The following is a 23,206-nucleotide window of genomic DNA, read 5'->3' as shown; positions in this document are numbered from 1 at the left end:
AGGCTAGAAGTCTGAGATCAAGGTGTCAGCAACATTGGTTTCTTCCGAGGCCTCTCTGCTTGGCTCGCAGAGGGCCATCGTCTCCCTGTGTCTTCACGGCCTTCCCTATGTGCACACCTTTGTCCTCAGTCTCCTCTTCTTGTAAGGACACCATCCACCGACCTCATTTTAACTTAACTACCTCTTATAAGACTCATCTCCAAAGACAGTCACAGCCTAAAGCACTGGGGGTTAAGGTTTCAACAAGAAATTGGGGGTGGTGGTGGTGTTAGGACACAATTCAGTTCATAACATTTACCGCTTTCTCTTTCCATCATTACAAATCTTTCTTGAGGAAACAATTTTAAAATAAGTTCCCAGCATGGGCTTTGAATGGTTTCATGGCTCCTCATGATGCATATAATTATCACCCTCATTTCACAGAAGAGGAGACTAAGCGGGTACGTGCCTTGCCCAAGTCCACACAGCGAGGTTAGCCACAGGCTCAGGACTGGACTCTCAGCACAGTGCTCATTTCAGCACCCAGCCACCTCCTGACCTCGCCATAAAAGGCAGCGAATGGATACCAGGTATTAATGAATGAACTCACTGCTGCCATTTTCAAACTCGTGCACTAGGACCCTGGTGGAGTGAGGGGTCTTTTATGCTCTTGTGTTTCTAATAAGGTTAATTGCTCTGCCTGGCACACCATGTGTCGCTGGTGGGTTTGCTGCAGAGGGAGCAGGGAGATGAAGGTGAGGTAGTCATCAGCAGAGGAGCTAAACTGGAGACCTCCGACGGGCAAAGTTCTGTTCCCAGAGATTCCACCCCCTTGTGGGAGAGAAGCCTGGATGCCACCAGCAGGTGGAAGACCCTTCAGGAATGAGACCCTTCCACCCGCCCTCTACCCTCGCCATCTGGTGATGGGTACAGATTCTACACATGGTGAATACAGACCTACAGAGCCTTTCGAAACCTGAGTGAGCCGCAAATCGCAAGAGGATGAGGCCATCAGTCTAAAAACCTGGGTACACTTCTGCAGGCCCACCTGCTGCTCCTGGTTGGAAGGGGCCAGTCTGCTGGATTCGCCCTATCGCGACAGCAACTTCCATGACACCAGATGGCTCCACCCTCCATCGCCTCCTTTTCTCCTTCCTTGAATGAGCCTCTTCCCTAGATGCAACCCTTGATCTCTGCTTTGTCTTCCAACTTTCCTCAGCATCCTTTTCCCAGGTCATCCCTGGGGTTAGTAACACACACTCAGCCCACCATGTCGTGTGCAAGGAAAAACCCAAAATTAAATTACCAAGAACCTCAATAAAGAGATAAATATTGGAGCAGGACCTATAACAGTTTTTTCACAGTAGGTAGCAACCCAGTTACATCTTCCCAGCAAATCTCTGAATGAGGCGTTTCCATCCTGTTTTGCAGGAGAAGACCTTGCCGGGACCCACGCTGGCAAAGCCCAGGTGCTGGGCAGAGAGTCAGAGCTGGGCTTGGTTGTGCAGTGTGGTTCTAACCTTATGACCGTGTTCTTTGGTGACTGGAGGGTCTTTAGCAGGGAAGGGAGTGGGGACGATGTGAAGAAGGGGCTTCCAGGAACCCCGTCCTGGCTGTATGCCGAGCAGCTCCACTTTCAGCTGTTTTTATACTTTGGAAATGAGGTTTCAGATGTTGGCTGCGCCCAGGGAACTCTCAGCTAATCGATGATAGTAACTAACACTTGCAGGGTCTTAACCATTTGCTATGAGCAATTCCGCCTCCAGGTGAATTTGGGACAATATTCTCCTTTCTCCCCATTTTTGGGGAAACTGAAGCTCAGAGAAGTGAGGTGTCTTAGCCAGAGGAACAGCTTTCAGGTGGCGGGGATGGTGTTCTAACACAGGTCTTCTAGTCTCAATCCCCTGGAGGAGCTGGCTCCCACTAGTGGAGGCCTCAGGCTACGATGATCATAGAGATCTTGGACTTGGGGGGAGAAACAAATGGAAAAGCCCTACTTTGGGGGAGTCTAGGGATTTCTGAAACAGTCAGAGGGGCCAGAAAGTAGCCCAGAGAGGAAAGGCTGTGTCTATGGCAGCCGATGCAGCTGCCTGCCGTAGACAGAATTCAGGCAGAAGAGATGGGATGGTCACCCTGACACTTCCTGAAGCAGGTGAGCTGGGCCAGTGTTTGAAAGAGGAGCGGAAATAGAGAGCAGCATTCCAGGGTGGGAGAAAGGCTAAGAATCAAGCTTTCTGCCACAAAGAGTCCTGGAGATGTTTGCCCCTGCTGGGCCACCTGGTCAGGCTAAAATGTTCTGCACATTTGGGCCTGTCTGCTCCCCTACAGCCCTTCTCTCTGGCATGAGAGATGTCTGCTCATCTCCAGAGCCAGCCCAGCACCTCAGGCTCAGTGGAACGAAGACAAGGACAAGCGCTAGGCCACCTGTGTCCATCACAGCTGCAGGGTGGCTCCAGCTGGCTGTGGAGGGCACCTTGGCAGGGTGTGCAGAGCTGGGCAGAGGCAGGAATTGGGGCTGGATGCCACGCTCCCTCATTTCTTGGGAGCTCTCTCTCCCACCAGACTGGGAACTCCCTGGGGGAAGAGGCCATGCCTCCCCCATCAGGTCAAGGGTTCTCTGAGCACAGAGGTCTTTTTTTTTCTGCCAGCCTGAGGTGTGAAGAAAGACAGACAGTATCCCCTCATCGGTCTGGGCTCTGCTCTGCTCCATCATGCTGTGGTTCAAGGGAAGACTTTCAGCAGACTGCTTTTGCTCAAGTCCTCTTCCCTAAAAACAGTCCTAGAAAACACAAACATTCCATCTTCCCTTCCTCATCGCTATCCTGATTTCTTAGCAGGACAGATGAAAAGACCATCCTCAGTCTCATGCTCTGATTGGCCCATGAGCTCTGGCTACAGCCCAATCGGAATAGAAACCACAGGTCAGCCCAGGTTCAGCCACAGGGGTGCTGGGTAATGTAGTTTCCTGACTCCTCCCTGCTAGAAGGGCATGGCTTCAAATCTCAAAGTAGCTTCTGTGAGGAGTTACACTTTCCCTTCCATCAGAACCGACGGGAGTAATGGAATCACTCGAGTAAGAGGAAGAAATTGTCTTTACAGCCTGGCACAGTTCAGTGCGTTTTCAGAGCGAGCCGCGTGTTTTGATGCAGACCCGCAATGCTGTTTCTGACAAGGCACTCTCCTCTCTCTCCTGTTGGCAGCTGCGGTTTCTCCCTTGGAAGAAGTGGGCTGGTGGGCCAGTAGGTTTGCTAACCAGGAGGCTGCTGGTGTTCTCCATGGAGACAGCACCGTGGTGCACACAGTGCTCAGTCCCCACACATAGGTCCAGCTAGCCCTGTGTATGCACAACGGAGTTGTACAATCCCCAACGAAGTGGGAAAGTAAGACATGTGTAATTGTTTGTTATAAAGTTAAATGTTTTTAAAAGGTTGCCTTTCGGTTTGATTTTCTCCTACTCTTTGAACATGTGTGGGGGTCGGTGGGGAGCGGGCAGAGAGGACTTCCCTGGGGTCAGTGTCAAAGTGATTGCTTATGTATTGGGGATATGCACACGTGCAGTTGATATTCATAAGATAAGATACGTTGCTGGGGGTGGGGAGAAAAATTTCCTCTTCTTCCCCTCTTAGCTCCTTTGGCTGGTCTAATAATCAAACTGACAGGAGACAGGTTAACAAGAGGAAATGGGCAAATGTAGTTACGTGAGTAGACATGAGGGTTCTGTGAAAACTATGATGCCAGGGGGCAAATTGGGCAGCTGAGGTTCACCTGCCGTTCTGGACTAAAGAGAAAGAGATGGAGGGTCTGCGGCTTTAAAGGGAAAGCAGGCAATTCATAGGCAGGTGAGCCAGAAGGAATGTGTGGTAAACAGATTCTTGCTGGGCCACTGGCACAGCGGGGAGTCTCGCACACACTCTGCAGGTGCCCCTCGTCTGCCAGACTTAGTTAAAAGCTATCTGAATCCCTCCAGGCGGGTTAGGGGAGGTTAACATCTCTTCTGGAATTTGTTGGGCTTTGATTGTCTTCAGCTCAAAATAATCTGCCTGCCAGGGTGGCACATTCGGAGGAGACTCTACAGTTTCTTAAAAATAACCAGCTTAAAAGAGTCAATATACCCAAGAAGGCATTTTTTTTGGGGGGGTGGCAAGCTCTGCTCCCCCTCACTGCTAATTATCCGTAAATTCTTAGTTATCTGCACTGAAGAAAGAGAGGTGGGGATAATGTGGGGCACCATTCAATAACGGAAGTGAAGCAGGGAAGGAAAATAACATTTATGGAGGACCAGTTCCGAAAGGCTAATTGACTTGTCCGAGGTCACCCTGTTAGGTGTGTGGGGTCCGGGACTAGAATCTATATCTCCTACAGCCTAGTCGAGTGCTTTTTCAAGTGCACCACCAGGATCCTAGGAAAACCACTCATGACAACAGTGAAGAATCGTGGCGCACATGCTAAGCGCTTCTCAAGTATTATCTCCCTTCACTCCCACGGCAGCCTGAGAGGTAGGTTCCGGAGTTCGCCTATTTAAAGATGGATGAGTCAAAGCTATTTTCAGTTCAATTCAAGGCACATTCACCAAGAGCCTGCTAGATTCCATCCCAGGTGCCAAACTAGAGACAAGAAATGGAACATTAATAAGACAAGGCTCCTGCCTTAAACAGCTCAGTGGGGCAACACGCACCATCGCGCGATTTCAGTAGAACGTGGTGAGTCCCACGGGAGATTTATACATAAGGGATATGTATGTGAGAGCTCACTGGGGCACAAGGCCAGATTTCAGGGGAGCAGGCAGGGGAGGGAGTGGCGCATGGAAGGCTTCCAGGAGGAGTTGGGCTACATCTTCCACAGGGAGGAGTCAGTGAGAGCCAGGGGAGAAGGAGAAAGTGGGGATGGGGGCACTGGGCAGAAGGAAGGGCATGACAAAGCTCCTAAGGCAGTGATGGCGAACCTTTAGAGCTCGGCGTGTCAGCATTTAGAAAAACCCTAACTTAACTCTGGTGCCGTGTCACATACAGAAATTTTTTTGATCTTTGCAACCATAGTAAAACAAAGACATATTTTTGATATTTATTTTACATATTTAAATGCCATTTAATAAAGAAAAATCAACCAAAAAAATGAGTTCGCATGTCACCTCTGACACGCATGTCACAGGTTCGCCATCACTGTCCTAAGGTGTGGCAGCAGCACAATGCACAGACATGGAGGAGGGGGAAGGACCCATGAGAAAAGGAAAGGATGGTTACAGGCTTGCTTGTTGTCCTCAGGGCAATGGGGGGCCATGGGAAGGCTTTAAACAGGGAAGTGGGATGATCCCGTGCATAATCATAAGGTGCCTGGTGGGAGCAGCGGTGGGACTGAAAGAAGGGGTGGGGGGTGCACTGGGGTGAGGAGACCGGTCAGGGGCTTTCCTCTTCTAGACCAGCAGTGATGCACCCTGAGCTGGGATCCCAGGGAGGAAGGGGCAGGTTCAGAGATATTAGGAAAGGGGATCTCGGGACCCAGGTGTGATCAGTGGAAGTGGAGTTCCTGGGGTGCCATGGGGAAAATGATTTCCTGAGGAACCCACGGGAGGATCATGGAAAGCTTTATTGATGATGTAACATTAAAGGGGTTCCCCTCCATGGTCCCATCTCTGCCTCACCACAGAAGAAGAGCAATCTTGTCTTCAGCAGGGCCAGAACGAAGGCCACTGCCCAGAATTTCTGTTCCATATCAAAGTCCAGCCCAGTCAAGCACCTGGCTAACTTAGCTTGTGTTTGCAGCTGCGGCCATTGCGTGTAGGGTCCGCATGGCCATGGAGAGAACAGGAGAGTGTGTGGGCAAGTGCAGGTCACAGAGCAAGAGAGCAAACAAGAGGTAGAGAGAGGGAACTCTTTGGGGATTTTAACCTGGGTTTTCTTCAAACCAACCAACATTTCAAGGTTTCCCATGCTTCTCATGGGGCCCACCCCTAGCCAATCCATTGTTCCCAGGCTAGACTAACAGGCAAGCACCTTTCTTATGTCACCCTCACCTCACCAAGCATGCGCTCATCTCCCCCTTTGTTTCATTCCTTCCCCCAGTGGTCTGCAGGGAAAGGATTGGAGGTTCCCTGGGGCATGTGAGGTTGTAGCTTCATGGCAAAGCTGCCCGGGTGACCATGCTTACAGTGCCTGCCCCCCCCCCTTTGCTCTTTCTATCATTAATACGAATAAGCTCACTTGGGATAATTGGGATAACACCCCCCCCCCAAGAGAACACGAGCCTTTGTAATCTTACAAAGGTAAGGGGGTGAAGGTCTCATCTTTTGTAGCTGCTTTACACTGTCAGAGGGGCGTGGCCCTGCCTATTCCAAGGCTTGGAGGTTCTTTTATCTGCCAAGAGAAGAAAGGAGCAAAAGGGAAGGGGAGTCTCATGCAGGGAAGAGGGATTGTGCAAAGTGCAGGTCAGTCTGCTGCCCCTGGGGGGTGGCATGGGCAATGTCTGGAAGATAGCATTGCTAGACAAGCTGGCATTCTTCTTGTATTCTAGAGGTGACATATTTGACAAGAAAGTTAAAGGGCATTATCCAAAAGTGAGGAGAATTATAGCAACTGAAGGTCTGGTGAGAGGTAAAAACCCTTGCGATCAAGGGAAGGACTAACTTAACAGTGTCCCAGATGAGGCTGGAGGAGTGGCTGCCCTGGAGGAAGGCATGTGAAGTTGTAGCTTCCTGGTGAAGCTGCCCAGATGACTATGCATATCATGTTTGGCCTTCCCTTTGCTCTCCTCCTTTATTAATATTAACTATCTATTGACCACGGTAACTAGCTATTGATCACGGTAACACTGGGACTGGCTGGGTGTAGGGGTGAGGTGCAGGGAGGTGTTGGGGGTACTAGGTTTGTCATCTGGATAAGCAGATGTCCGGTAGAGCTGAGATTGGGACCTTGTAAGAGATCAGGTTGTGTGTGTAGATGATGGGCTCATGAGTGAATTTGAGTGGCTTATAGAACTTGTCATCATCTCCACCCAACTTCTGTAAGTCTCAACTCTGCTTCTGTCTCTACAGCCAGTCATGCGGATCAGAGAAGGGGCAGGTGGGTACCCCTGGAAGCTGGTGAGCCCACAAACACTGTGGGGTATTACCAGGGACCTGGGCATTTGAGAAAAGGAAAAAGGCACATTCCTTTCCCCTGTCCTGAGCCCTGGCCCAAGGGACAGTGAAGGAACATGTGACATTCCCCCCAACCCCCCGCCATGTGGACAGAGCCTCATTAAGGGCCCTGCACTGAACACTTTTCCTGGCCTCATTTCTCACCTGCCTGGGAGACAGCAAAGAAGTGGGTCATCTCACAACTGGGTCATCATTTTGGGAGCTTTATCTCTCTCCTGCGGTGACTCAGATGGAATGGCACTCTAGATTAATTATCGTTACACGTCACTGATTTGCTCTTGCCAACAAATGCCTTGTTCATTCCTATACTTGGTGCTGTGCTGGGCATATGACATGCGAGACTCATAGGACAGGCCCGATCTTCAAGGAGCTCACAGACCACCAGAGGAAATAGGCAAGTAGCGGCCTCTGTGATAAGGTGAGCGCTGCTCCTGTAGAGGTACCTTCAGACACCCCATGAGTGTTCTTGGTGGGGAGGGGCCTCAAGAAGTGCTTAAGAGCACGGGCTCTGGAACCTCTCCACCGTGGTTAGATCCTGGCTACTCTCCACTCACTAGCTGTGTGACTTGGGGCAAGTTACTTAACCTCTCTGGGCCTTCCTTTTTCACTTCCAAGATGGGGATAATACAGAACCTACTTCCTAGGGTCACTGTGAGGATTAAACTAGTTAATGGATGAACAGAGCTTTGAAGAGTGCCCAGCAAAGACAGAGTGCTCACAGAGGTGCCTGCTATTATCTTATCATCACCTTCTTCATCACAAAGTCAGAGGGGTCTGTAAGGAAGGAGATAGTACTGAGAGAAGCTGCCGGGGAAAGCCTCAAAGGGAAGGTGACATTTTGCTAAGGAAAAACCAGATATAGGAAAGCAGCGTAGGCAGAGGGAGCAGGAGCAGGAGCAGGAGCAGGAGCCACGGCCAGGAAGTGTGGAAATGCAAGGACATCTGGGAAACAATGCTAAGCTCCCTGGAATGTGGAGGATGGGAGAAGAGAGGCCCTGGGAAGGTAGGCTAGGGACAGCTTGGGATTGGAATGCCAAACTAAGGGATTTAAGCTTTATTCCACAGGCAAAAGTGGTCCTGGAAGACTTAGTTTTAAGAGAAGTGACATGACCAGCTTTGCCTTTGAGACGGATTGTGGGGCAAAGGCAGGAGGCTGCCCAGCTAAGCCAGGTGAGATGACAAGGGCTTGAGCTAAGGCAGTGCGGGGGGGTTGTAGGGAAGATGTTACTATGAGCCTGCAGGGCCAGAGGGGAAGCTGGGTCCCCATCCCCTTCTGAATCATCAGGATAGAGTTAGAAGTTCAAGGTGAGATGATTGGGCCTCCAGCTGCCCTAAGCAAAGGCCTCCAGACAGGTGGAAGCAGACCCTGGGGTCTCTCTACCCAATGTTATTGGCTCTAGGGTGGTCCCTCTGCAGGCCATCAGGGAGCTGTGGCTCTGCCTGGCCCTGGTGCCCTGGTGCCATGGTGATGACTCTGAGCCTGTGGGACTGGGCACAGATGTCACCACAGGGGGAATGGGTTTGGCGGCCAGCAGACCAGGTTTCCAGGCCTGGCTGGGCCTCTCACGCAGAGCTGTGTGACCTAGTGAGTCTGAGACTTGGCTTTCCTCCTCTGTGAATGAGCACAATCGTAGCTGTATCAGCGGGTTATTTTAAAGATTAAAGGCATAATGAATAAAAGTACCCAGTACCGTGCCTGGTGCCTAGGACATGCTCAGTACCTGGTGGGTGTTCATTGCTATCATATTCCCTGGGCACTGGCCATGCACCTCCCTCACTCCCTCCTCCCTCCCCACCCACACTGTTCAGAACTCCCCCTGTCCTTCCCACTCCTCACCACACCACGTGGAGAGCCAGTGTCCCCAGGTGGACTTCTGGCTGGCACAGGCAGAGGGGTCTGCCCTGCCCCGCACTATTCAGACTCCTCTTCCACTTAACCATCTCCTCTGCTGAGATGTGTGGTGAGCTGCACTTTACCGTTTGGGGAATCTCATCTCCTGGGTGGAGTCCAAGGAGTCTTCCTGGGCTGCACTCTTTGAAGTCCTTCTTGGAGGCAGAGGGATGGACAAATTGACCCTCAGACCCTGGCTGCTAAGCTCTTGCCTAAGTGTCCCACTGCCCTCTTCTCTTGCCCTCTGGCTCAGCCTGGCTGCAGAAGCAGATGCTGTTGCCTATGAAGAGAGGGCTGCTGCTGTGCGTGCTCTCCTGTTTATTTCCATCAGCATATGGGGCTGAGGAGCTATGGCTGGATGCTCTGCGCCTCTGCAGCCCGCCTCCCGCTGCTGTGCACATCCTCTGAGCTGGTTGAAATGTGATGTGTGGGCTTCGGAAGGAGGAAAGGAAAACAGCAGCTCTGACCAGAGCCGTGGTCCTGGGTCTGTGCCTGTGCTGCCCTCCCTCCACCTGGCACTCCACTCCCCTTCCACGCTAGGCTGCCAAACCAGGCGTGGCCCTCCCACCCAGCCCTCAGCCTGGAGCAGAGCCAGTTTCTGCCTCGCTCTGTGCCCCTAGCTCACTCCAGTAGCGCTGGGCTCAGGGCAGCAGCCAGGAGATCTGGTCACCAGGAAGGGGAGACAGCTCAGGCCTTTCTGCTCAGGAAGCTCTAACAGATCCATGGCTCCTGCACCAGGAGGGAGCTCCCGGAGGAACCACACCACAGCCCCGGCTAGAATCCCATCACCCGGCTGTGTGGGTCTCTGTGCCTTGTCACTCTTCTGTCTCCTCCGCTCAACAGCCCTGGTGAGCCCCCTACCCAGGAGATGTACCTTGACAATGGAAAGCCTGGGTGAGCAGCAACCTCTGGATGGTTTGCCTTATATGGACCTGCTTAGTGAAACAGTGGGGAGACCTATAGGTAAGGGCCATGCAGCAAGAATTATTTTCTTGGAGAAAAAAGGGTTGAATGACTGAGAGCCAGAAAGTCGTTTATTCATTCATTCATTCATTCATTCACTCACTCACTCACTCACTCATTCAGGTTATAATTGGACACTTACTGGTTTAGGGATACAATGGGAGGCAATGACCAGCTAGCAGACATGGTCCCTACTCTCACACAACACTCCCAATCAGAGGAGATAGACACAGGCAAACCAGCCCTTAAAGTGCAGGATGAATGAGGAAGCACAGGGAGCTGGGATACAGGGAATCTATGTGAGCCGGGAACCAGGAAAACACAAATCTCTTAAGGTATTTATAACTGAAGTGATTTTTTTCTTTACAGAATGGAAATTAATTTCCTTACTACACCAGTGCTCACAATTACTAGTACATCAAAATAATCAAACCACTATCCATCAGGCAAAAGGGAGGAGAAAGCTGAGTCTGAAGGGTCCCACTCCTCGGGAACTTGGGTAGAGAAGCAGGTCTGGTCTCCTAGTCTTCTGGCAATATCATGCAACAGGAGCTGGGCGTCTGCTCTCCAAGAACTCCTCCAGTTGTTCCATCTTCTCATCTGGGGCATGAGGTTCCCGGAGCCTTGATACCAGGCTCAGAAGCACACTCTTCAGCCGATTTTGTATGAGGGGCTATTCAAAGACGGTGATTACTACTACCTTCGAAGCGTTTGCTGTGTCCACCATCAGCAGGCCCTGTTTCGTTCACTCTGTTTCCTGAATTATGACTCGGTCAAGGTGAAGATAGACTCAGCCAGCCATGCCTCCAGGTGAAACACCAACAGGCCTCTCAGTTCACACAGGAAACCACCATGGCCGGGTGTGGATCTGAGGAGTGGAAGTGGCATCCTCAGCAGCCCATCCAGGGACTGGATGGACATCCATACCCCTCCAACCCCCTGGACTGCAGCACCTGGCTGGTCGACCATGCTAGGACCAGCAGCCAGGAGCGGGGTGGAGTGGCTATTGTGGAACTCCAATACAGCTGACATGATTTAACGCAGGGAATTGGTCAAGAGGTGATGGGAGGGGTCAGCTGACCTGGAAATTAAAAACAGCAGGAAGCAGCTACCATCCCAGGGTGGAGGGGCAAAGGCAGGAGGCAGCATGAGATCTCACTAGACGCAGTGGTTCTCAACCTTCTGGCCCTTTAAATACAGTTCCTCATGTTGTGACCCACCATAAAATTATTCTCGTTGCTACTTCATAACTGTAATGTTGCTACTGTTATGAATCGTAATGTAAATATCTGATATGTAGGATGGTCTTAGGCGACCCTGTGAAAGTGTCCTTTGACCGCCAAAGGGGTCGCGACCCACTGGTTGAGAACCACTGCACTAGAGTCTCCTGGTGCAGAATGGAGCTGTAGTGAGTGTGTCCCAGTGGGTGAGTCCCAGTGGGTGGGTCTCAATGGGAGCCAGGGACCTGCAGCTATACATGCTCCTGAGGCAGAGGAGCAAGAAAGAAATGCCCCATCTTTCCCCTCTCCTGCCCTCCTCTTTCTTGCCCCTGACTCCCATTGGCTGAACCCAGCCAGGAGCCAGGTGCCAGGGGAGTCTTTTCTTACTTTGCCTCTTGTCAACCATTGCTTTGCAATTTGCTCAAACCTGTACAAGCCAGAACCACATAGCATAGACTAAGGGGGGAAATCCCATAGAACCCAGACGTGGAAATCCCACACCTGCAAGGAGGAGACATGCCGTCATGGGGTGGCAGAAAGGGAAAATAAGGGCTCCCCCTACCTGGGCCTCATTTTTCTCATTTCAAACATGGATATTAGACTCGGTGATCTAGTCTAGTCATCACCCATCTTTCTGTAGTCCCCAGAAGCCTGCGGTTGTCCTGGAAGTGATGAGCTCAGCCTCACATGATGAACCATGGTTGACCATGGCAGTGCCAATCTCATTCACCAATAGGTGATTTACTTATTAATCAGTTCTGGCCAATGGGGCATGCATTCGCCAGCTTGGGCTGCCATCCCAAACTACCATGAAATGGGTGGTTTAAAAGGACAGGCATCTATTCTCTCACAGTTTTGGAGGCCAGAAGTCTAAAAGCAAGACAAGGCAAGAAGGATTCCGAGGGAAGCATGGGAACCAGCCATGCTGCAGAGCCGTGATCAGACAAGGCCACGCTCTCTCTGAGGCTGTGGGGAGGAATCTGTTCCATGCTCTTCTCTTAGCTTCTGGGGTCATTGGGACTCCTGGACGCTCCTGGGCTCACGGCTCCACAGCTCCAATCTGTCTCCATCGTCTCATGGCATTCTTCCCAGGGGTCTCATTCTCACAGGGCTGTCTCTCCTCTATCTAGTTCCCTCTTCTTATAAGGACAGAAGTCATATTGGATTAGGGGCCCACCTTCCTCCAGTTCAATCTCAACTTAACTCATTATTCTGCGATGACCCTATCTCTAAAAAAGATGATCTTTGAAGGTATTTAAGAATATTTTGGGGGGTACAATTCAACCCATTATAAGACTGAGGGAAGAGCTTCTCTCCCTGGTCAGGCAGTAGCATCAGGGAGAGCCCCTGCTCTGTCTCCCGAGCTTGACTCCATCACAGGAAGACGTGATGCTGATCACTGTGGCATCTCAGGCTTCGGAGGAGGGACGTCTCTCAGTGGGGTTGGCAGGGAAAGACGATGATAGAGTGACATTGCTGAACCAAAGCCCCAGTCCTGATACTGCCTTTCTCTATCCTTCTGATTAAGTGGATAAAAGTGTGGAGGCCACATTTTATTGTACGTTCTGTCACTTATAGCCAAACACATCCTATGCCCTAATTTCCCCGCTCTGTTTGGGGAAACGTAAGAACCATGGGATTTTGGAGTTGGAAGAGACTTCAGCAGTCATCTAATCCAAACTCTTCATTGGATGAATGAGGAAACTGAGGGTCAGCAGGGAAAGGAACTCACTCAGGGCCACAGCACAAGTGGGGACACAGCCAGGACCAGGACTAGGGTCTCCAAACTTCCATTCCCCTACTGGTGGCCTGGGCTCCTTGTACTCCTGTCACTCTCTCTGTGGGGGAGAGAGGGTTGTTTACAAGGGAAGACCTGCAGAGTGGGTTCCTGTTGAGCTGTCAGAGGAAGGAGAGCAGGGGTAGGACAGCAGCAAGGTAAGAAGAATTCCGAGGGAAGAGTGGGAGCCAGCCATGCTGCAGAGCCGCGATCAGCCTCAGGACATGGAGCTATTCTGATCACATGCTCTGTGCAGGGCTTGCTGCTCTGAATTATGAACCTAGAGAGGGCCTTTCATCTCGCCGAGGGTGGGTACCAGCCCGCCTGGCCACTGGTGCTGGGCTGTGATTTAGTCTCCAGAGCAATTTGGGACAAGGAGGAGGATAAGGCAAATGAAGTCACCTGGGACCTTTGCTTTCCTGAGGACTCTGCCCATCTGCTTCCTCCTTCCACCACGGCTGGGGGGATGGGCAGTGTGGTTGGTGGGAGGGAGGCAGTGATCCACTCCTCACCTCAGTCAGTCTGGGAGCCTGGAAGGGATTCGCATGAGCTTGTACCTGGCAGATTCCCAAGAGTGCAGAGAAAATAACTTCATCAGCTCTGTTGAGTTAATATCTTTTAAATTCAAAGAACCTAGAACTTCAGAGGGCCGGAAGACAGACATCTCCTAATCCAGGCTGCTCATTTTATAGGAGTGGACACTAAGGCCCAAGAAGGTTTAAAGGGACTTGCCCTAGGGGCAGAGCTAGTCAGAGCCCTAAACATCAGCCTCTCCTCCTTGCACACTTTGGTCCAAAGCAGCTGGCTCTTGAGTTCAGTCAACAAATACTGTCTGTTTGAACCCTCTAATCGGCAGCTTCTGACACGGGCTCCCTGACCCTCACCTCCTGGTGTTCATGCCCTTGTGTAATCTCCTCCCCCTGAGTGTGGGCTGGATCTAGTGATTGCTTCTAACCAATAATATATGGTAGAAGTGGTGGAATGTTACTGTCATGATTAGGTTACAAAGACTGTGACTTCCATCTTGCGCTCTCTCTCTCTCTCTCTCTCTCTCTCTCTGTCTCTCTCTCGTTCTCTCTTTTTTTCTCTCTTCTGCCTCCTCTTCTCCTGAACTTCCTTTGATGAAGTGACTGGAGAGGTCCACATGACAAGATGTTGAGGGCCACCACCAACCCATGACCAGCAGGAACTGCAGCCCTCAGTCCGACAGCCATGGCAGAACTACATTCTGTAATAATCAGAGAGTGAACTTGGGAGCAGATTCTTCCCCAGTTGAGCCTTGAGATGAAACCACAGCCCTGGCTGGACATCTCAGTTATAGATATTCATGATAGGTCATGAAGGAGAAGAACTAGTTAAACTATGCCTCCATTACTCACCCCAGAAACTGTGGGGAAATAAATGTGTGTTGTTTTAAACTGCTAAGTTGTGTTATGCAACGATAGATAATGGAGATAATTCCTTATTCCAGGGTAGTATTTAAAACTATATGCTTAGCACATTCCAGGCAGCATCAGAAATGGAAAAAAATAAAAAGGTTAATGTGGATTTATAAAAGCTTATAGTCTGATAAGCTAAGACATGGCATGTAAAATGACATCGCTAACATTTCATTGTTTCCTTTGTACCAGGCATTGTTGTCATCCTTACAAACACTGGCGAGGCCTGTGATTAGCCCACTGTACTGATGAGAAAACAAAGGTACAGAGAAGTGAAAAACTGGCCCTGTTTCACATCTTCACGTGAGGAAGTGGATCTGAACCCAGTCTAGTTGCAGAGGGAAACAAGACAGCCTCCATTCATTCTGAGAGCACTCGCATGCCTGCCCTGTGGGTGCTGTGGTTAGTTGCTGGGCATATGACAGGATGTCTCTGTGGTGAAAGAGCTAGTGGCTTGGCCCCTCACTACTGATGGCCTTGAGAAAATTCGTTAACCTTGGTTTCCTCATCTACAAAGAGGAATAAGGGGGACAGCTACTCTCATAGGATTGAAATAAGATAAAATTAAGTTAGTGTTTATAAAGCAGCAGAACCTGGTACACAGCATTAAGTTTGTTATAAATAAATAAATAAATAAATAAATAAATAATAAATGGCAGTATCAGCAGAAAGAGACCATCGTGTGCAATTGCAGGGACCCGTCTGCTCAGATCAAGGGCAGCCGAGAGGGAGCAATGTCCTTCGCCGTCCGTGTTTGTACCTGTCCTTTAAAGTCCCGAGTTCCTTGGCGGGCCTCCCAGGCAGCCTGTAGCCTTTCCAATGCTTATTCCCTCATTGAGATGATTAGCAGTTCTGAGGCCGGCCTTCTGCCAGGATGCCCATCTCTTAACTGCTGTTCACTTTTATAGCCTAAGCTTCCCAGGAGGAGGGAGTTTTGCAAATAATCTTTGCAAGTCCCAGGGTTCACGTGCACCGCGGACCCCCACCCCCAGCAGTGGCAGGCTCAAAGCTGACATTTCACATTTCACCTCCTCTCCAGGCTCCCAGGCCTCCCAATTCCCTGCTAAACTCTTCCCTGTTGATCAGAACGGCAATCCCTCTCATTACTTTGCTCAAAGTTCAGGAGATTAAAATATTTGCAATCGAGAAAATGCAAAGACTCTAAAAATGCCTAATGAACTACAAATGCCAAAAAACATCCCACAGATGGTGAGAACTGCTGTTGGCCAGGCCAAGGGGATCCAGGCAAGAGCAGTGGCGAAGGAGGGCTTCAAGCAGTAGATGGGTTCGGCCAGGCCTTATAAGGGGGTAAGGACAGGGAGACTGGAGGGGATAGGAGTGGCCATGCAGGGAGCAGAAAGCACCTCCAGGGTACCCACATCAGCTGTTCCTCTACTATGCACACACCCCCACACTTGCCATTATGTGGGGGTCACAGAACTCAATTTGGAGAGTTGGTTGCAAGTGAAAGTGATGTGCTCCACTTAGAGACGGAAGCATTTAATGAAGGACCCAATGCCTTCAGTGCTTTGCCTCCTGCCATGGCAACCGGGGAAGCCTGTGCTGAGGAGGAGGAGCCAGCAAACTGAAGGAGTTGAGAGAACACGGGATCATATGGAGGACCGCTGCCCAGGGGAGCAGTCTGACCCACACTTGGCTGTGTGAGTGACAAGGGAATCTTGGTTCTTGTGATGACCGGGCCTTCCCTCATGGCCACAGAAGGAGCAGGACATGGAGTTGGCCATCAGAATCACCCGGGGCACTTTGTCCCACCCCAGGAGTTCTAATTCAGCAGGGAGGGCGTGGGCATGGGTGTTTTTGAAGCTGCCCAGGTGATCCCCAAGTGCCATCAGAGCGGAGGCCATGGATGTGCCCATCTCCATCCCCTATTATGATGCAATCTGCAGTCAACTGCTTTATTCTACAAACCCCATATTTTGGCTCTTAAAGGAGAAGAGTATTATCGGATTGGCAGGCTCAAAGCTGACGTTTCTTCACATAAAAATGCGAAAGAGCTTTAAACATTGTAAAGGGCTGGATATAAGCACATTTTATTCTTGATGATATTAAAGCCTAAAAGGGCAGGAGTTCAGATTCAACTCGGTGGACTGCTCACTTGGAGGATGTGTGTGGCCGATATTTCCAGGCCGGAGTCCGCATCTCTGACCATTGCCCCATTCCCTGCGGGCAGTACGGGCGGCAGGATGCTCAGTGCCCTGACAGGTTGTGGTGACAGCTCCCGGTGGCTCTCCAGGTTCTGGGGCCGCTTTGATATTTTCTCCACTGACTGGATGAACCAGGTGGCACCTGTTCACCAGATAGAGATTGACAGCACCCTCCTTCTTATAAGAAGTACTAGAGACCGATGCACAAAATTCGTGCAAGAGTAGGCCTTCCTTCCCCCAGCTGCCAGCAACGGCTTCCCTCCAGCACCGGGACCCAGGCTTCCCTCGCAGCCCAGCTTCATCCGGAAGGTTGTCCAGAAGGACGTCCAGTCTAATTAGCATATTACACTTTTATTATTATAGATAGTAATTTTTGTTTTTATCCAAGTTTTCGATAAATAGGTTTATACCATGGAAGAACAGTGTCCAGCTGCCATCCCCCACCCAGAGCCTCTCTCCTGAGGGGCAGCCCTCAACTCTTCACCTCTTTCTTCTGTTTATTTTTCTCTTATTGGCGTTTTCTGGATTTTTTCCCGTGAGACATTATCACTGACTCCCCCCAACGGAGCCTGAGCTCTAGCAGCTGCTCTTACTCCTACCCCTCCCCAGCAGCATGCTCACGCTCCCCAGTCTCTGATAGTTTTATCATCATTTTTGCTTAAAAATACTAGTAGGTATTTGCTACTTACATTAACATTTATGATTATACAAAACCCGTTTAGAAAAGAGCCATGTGTAATAACAGTTTATTTCTTAGACAACTTTTAATTTTCTTGGAGTTAATAATTGTTTCTATTTTGTTTATTCCTTCACTCACATTTTGGAGCTTCGGGAGGGAGGGCAGCCGAGGGAATGTGCTCTATCCGCCGCCATCAGCTGGACTACAGGCCATTCCCACTGCGCAAAAGTGTGATATTTATAAACACACCCTCGAGCATGTCCCCCAGTCCACAGGCATTAGGAGGGGCCTTCTACATGTCTGTGACACCATATCACCCTTGTTTCTAGTTTCTCACAAGATTAATAGAAATATCCACTCAGTTGCTCACAGAAAAACATGTGCTTTCAGAGTCTGGGAGGGGACATTTTTTCTTTAGACTTGGAGCTGCTTGAGAGCAGAGGTTTTATCTTCTCTTCAGGTGGGGTTTACCTGAGGACAGAGCTGTGTCTCCCCTCAGACTGGGGCTCCCTGAGGACAGGGGCGTGTCCCCCTCAGACTGGGGCTCCCTGAGGCAGGGCCATGTGTCCTTTCTCACTACCTGTCTTCCTTTCAGCCCCACCTCAGTGTCTAAGTAGGGGCTCCCCACTTAGGAGTGGGGACTCTGCTGGGTACCGTGAGCCCCAGGAGCTGCTCAGGCCCTGGAACTGCTTCCCTTGCTGCCTCTTATTCTGCCGATGACCTTGGCCCTTCAGGAAGTGAAGCTCTTCAGAGACACCCTGAAGGCTCTGCCTGCTCCCTGAGCCTCTGAAGCAGCAGTGCCAGGCCCGCCTGCTCCCGAGGATGTCCCTTCCCTCTCTCCCTTTGCACAGGCTTTTCTTTCTATCGCTGTTGTCTGGAGAGACTGTGGGTGGCATGAATACTAGATGACTCGCCAGGAGCCTCTCCAGTAAGTGAGACTCGCCACCCAGCAGAGATTCACTTATGTAACCAGCAAATTATGGCGGCATCAGAAGTAGCTCCCGCCGAAGAGCGGGAGATGAGAAGAGCAAGCAGAGCAGGGAGGAGGCCATGTGGAGGGTGAGTGGAGAGTCAGGCTCTGGGCTGGTTGCTTCCAGCTGTGTTCTCTTGTTTAAGCCTCATAGAGACCAGTGAGAAGGCACTGGAACTTCCCCGAGGAGAGAGAATGAGCTGGTGAAGGCTAGCGCTGGTGGAGGCTGGGCTGGTGGAGGCTGGAGCTGATAGAGGCCGGGCTGGTGGAGGCTGGTACTAGTGGAGGCTGGCGCTAGTGAAGGCTGGAGCTGGTGAAGACTGGCACTGGTGGAGGCTGGGCTGGTGAAGGCTCGCGCTAGTGGAGGCTGGGCTGGTGGAGGCTGGAGCTGATGGAGGCTGGTGCTGGTGGAGGCTGGAGCTGATAGAGGCTGGGCTGGTGGAGGTTGGAGCTGATAGAGGCTGGAGCTGATGAAGGCTGGGCTGGTGGAGGCTGGAGCCTGGCCCCCAGGCCCCTGAGTTCTGGCTCCTGGCTGGCACCTCACTGCTCAGGCAGGCTGGCCGGCGCCATGGAGTGAGTGTCTCCTGTGAACCAAGCACAACTGTAAGCGCTTTACATTTATTCTGAGATCCATGTCTGGGACAGCTGACGTCCTTATCCCCATTTCAGAGATGGGGTAGTGAAGGTCCAGAGAAAGTAAGAAACAAGTTGGAGATCTCAAGTTGGTGAGGAGCACAGGTGCACTGCAGACCCACATGGTCTTCATCCCTAATCCCCGTGTTATTTCACCTCTGCGTGCTGATCTCCTAGAGCTATCAGGAGGACCATGTGAGCTCATCCAGTGTCCGTGGGAAAAGCCCCCAGCCCAGCGCACCTCAGGGCTCTGACTCCTGGGTCCGCTGTGACAGGGTTGTGCAGGGAGCACTCATGCTTTGGTCCCTCAGCGAGGTGTACTTTCTGGGGATCTCCCAGGTGCCCGGCAGCGTAGCAGGTGCTGGGACAGATCAGTGAACAGCCCAGACGTGTCCTTGATGCCCTGAACCTTCAATCCAGAGGGGAAGACAGACATTAACAGATAGTTATGCAGGTGATGGATTACAGTTGGGTCTGTGCTGCAAAGAGCAGCAGTGGGTACAGTGAGGAAATGTAACCAGGAGACCTGGCCTGTGTGCATATGAGGGATTGACACTCAGCCTCCGCCGGCCTCAGTGTGACCCGAGTCGGACAGAAGAGACAGAGCCTGATCTCAGGGAGCCTCAGTCCAAGGGGAGACAGGACCCTGCCCTCAGGGGGCCCCAGGCTGAGGGGAGACAGGGCCCTGCCCCCAGGGGGTCCCAGTCTGAGGAGAGCCTCCATCTGAAGGGAGATGAAGCCCCGGTACCTGCTTGGACAATAAAAGGGGGGGCATTCAGTGTTTTCTTTGTAGGGTACAGCTGAAGTCAGTGAGGACCCACGTTAAAGCAGAGACTGTGGTGGAGGCTGACGTCTTACAAGAAGGGCCAGGTTGGAATTGAGGGTCTGTGTAGACACAGGCCGAGCATGCGTCTGGATGGTCTGTTTCCAGGGGCCTCGTGGTGAGAAGAACGCAGGCAGAGATGGAAGCAAGAACAGGTAACAAAGCTAGGGACCCGGGTGAGTGCTAAATAAATGAGAGCTGTGGTTACAGGAGAGTGAGGGTTACAGTGTCAGGAAAGAACAGGGAGGAGCCCTGGAGCCAGTAGGTCCCCACCCTTCCGTGATCGAAGGTGCCACTGGGAGCAGGAACTCCCAGGAGGATTTCTCTCCATCTCTGCACCTGGCTCTTCCGCGTTGGACATTAGAGTGAAAGGAGGCGCCGGCCGGCTGGGTGCTGGCAGGCGCACTCCACGGAAGCCCAGGCCGCTTAGCGCTGTGCGGCTGGAGAGGGGTTTTCAAAGTGAAGTAGTTGGGAGCAAATTTCTAATGAATCCTATCCAACCATAAAATCATGTAGAAAATGAATTCTATCTGACAATAAAATAAAACTGAAACAAATTACTAGGCTCTCATATTTGTAGGATAAATTAATTTCATGTTTAGAATACTAATTGCTCGCTGAGGTCTGTGGCCACTGCTGCCGGGATTGAGCCTGAGCATCGAACTTGGAGGGGCTGCGGAGGAGGCTGGAGGGTGCGAGGGGGGGGGTCAGGGGGTGCCCGTTCTCACTGCTCCTGAAGCTGCCTCTGCTGAGTCTCTCTCCAGTGCCCAGGGCTCAGCTGGTACAACTGCTTACCATGTGCGAGTGCTCCCAAGAAGTTCCTCATATCTGGTTTCCCTCACACAGGGATGGGCCTGGGGACAGCAGTTGTATTTTTTTCCATCAGACGTGATCTGTCCCAGGGCAGGGTCCCCCTCTGACTGGGGCTCCCTATGGGCAGGGCTGTCTCCCCTCAGACCGAGGGCAGGGTATGGATCTTTTTCACTAGGCCGAGGGTTCCCTGGATAAAGGGGATTGTGAAGAAAACTATAAACTCTTTTCTCTGAAAATGAACAGATACAAAATTTAGCCTTTCAGGGATTCGTGGGCCCTGCGCCATGGCGTTGTGGGCCCTGTGCCATGGGGTCAGGCTCCCTAGTGGGACAGAGAGGAGGGGCAGGGGTGGAGCAATGACAAAACTGAGCTCGTGTCTGTGTACTGTAATATGAAGGATGTGTTTTCCCCACCTTTCTCATGCTGTATGCCTCGTGGTATGAAATGTGAGTTAATTCCCAATAATCTACATATGAGCAATTATATTAGTGGATTATCCATGAAATGTTTAAAAACCCAAAGGCTGTGTGCCCTGTTGTCCCAGGACCTCCTGGGCCACCTGCCCCCGTTTGAAGGGTGCCTGTTCAGAAAACACTTGGCTTTTGTTCTTGTGACCAGCGCTAGTCGCTGGAAGGACACCTTTGGGTGATCTTTGGGCTAATACTGTCCCAGCAGCTCTGCGTATGTGCTAACCCATATACCTTCCTGGCAATAGGCTTTATTAGGCCCATTTGACAAGCTAGTGAACAAGACTCCAAAGGCTTTAGAATACGAGGCTGCACTGCAGCTGCGCCTGGGGTTGAGATTTGGATCGAGCTCTGGTGAACTTTTGCCTCCCACACTACGCTTCCATGCACAGTCAGGAAAATTAGCCTGTCCCCGCCCTGCCCCTGAATGTAAAATGTAGTCACACTCTTTAAAGATTGCATACACATATGAAAAACTCCTAGCAAACAAAAGTCCTGGTCAGGATGGCTTCTCAGGCAAGATTTACCGAACATTCAAAGAAGAGCTATCAACTATCCTCAAACTATTCTAAAATATTCAAGAGGAGGGAAGACTTCCAAGTTCTTTTTATCGGGCCAGTATTATCTTAATTCCAAAACCAGATAAAGACATTACAAAGAAAGAAAATTATTGGCCTATATCCCTGATGAACACAGATATTCTCAACAAAATATTAGCAAATAAGATCCAGCAATACATTAAAAAGATCATACACTATGACCACGTGGGATTTATTTTGGGGATACAAGATTGGTACAATATTAGCAAATCAATAAATGTGATACATAACATAAACAAAATGAAGGATAAAAATCAGATGACTATATCAATAGATGCAGAAAAAGCATTCACCAAAATCCAACACCCGTTTTTTTATAAAAACTCTCAGCAAAGTGGGGATAGAAGGAACATACTTCAACATAATAAAAGCCATATATGACAAACCTACAGTCAACATCACACTTAATGGGTAAAAACTAAAGGCATTTCCCTTAGATCGGGAACAAAACATGGATGTCTGCTTTCACCACTCTAATTCAACATAGTACTGGAAGTTCTAGCCACAGTGATCAGACACAAATAAAAAAGAAAAAGCATCCAAATTTAAGAGGAGGAAATAAAACTGTTATTATTCACAGATGACATGATATTGTACATAGAAAACCCTAAAGACTCCACCAAAAAAATTGCTAGATTTAATAAATGAATTCGGCAAAGTAGCAGAATACTAAATTAACATACAGAAATCAATGGCATTTTTCTCTTTTTATATGTTTTTATTGATTTCAGAGAAAGAAAGGGAGAGAGAGATAGAAACATCAATGATGAGAGAGCATCCTTGATCAGCTGCTTCCTGCATGACCCCTACTGGGATTGAGCCTTCAACCCAGGCATGTGCCCTGAATGAGAATTGAACCATGACCTCCTTGTTCATGAGTCAATGCTCAACCACTGGCCAGGCTCAATGGCATTTTCATACACCAGTAATGAACGCTCAGAAAGAGAAACTAAAAAAACAATCCTATTTACCGTTGTAAAATAGATACCTAAGAATAAACTTAACCAAGGGATTAAAAGACCTATATTCAGAAAACTATATGACATTTAAAAAAGAAATAGAAGTAGATACAAAAAATTGGAAGCATATACAATGTTCATGGATCGAAAGAATAAGCTTCATTAAAATATCCATACTACCCAAAGTAATCTACAGATTCAATGCAATCCCTATTAACATACAGCACCGTATTTTACAGATCTGGAACAAATATTTTAAAAAATTATATGGAATCAAGAAAGACCCCTAATAGCCCCAGCTGGCTTGAGAAAGAAAAACAAAGTTGGCAGATCACAATTCTGTATATCTAACTATACTACAAAACCATTATAATCAAAACAGCCTGGTTCTGGCACAAGAACAGGCATATATATGTCCTCTTTCGAAAAGTATCTATTTAGGTCCATTGCCCATTTTTTGATTGGGTTGTTTACCTTTCTTTTGTTAAGTTGTATGAGTTCCCTGTAAATGTTGGAGATTAAACCCTAATTGGTGATAACATTGACAAATATATTCTCCCATCCAAGAAATTAGAAATACCAATCAAAAAGGTTATATGCACCCCTATGTTCATAGCAGCACAATTTACCAAGCTAAGATTTAGAAACAGCCTAAATGCCCATCAGCAGATGAGTGTATTAAAAAAACTGTGGTACA

This window comes from Myotis davidii, unplaced genomic scaffold (genome assembly GCF_000327345.1).
Source record: "Myotis davidii unplaced genomic scaffold, ASM32734v1 scaffold167, whole genome shotgun sequence".
Lineage (NCBI taxonomy): Eukaryota > Metazoa > Chordata > Mammalia > Chiroptera > Vespertilionidae > Myotis > Myotis davidii.
This window is presented reverse-complemented; position numbering follows the sequence as displayed.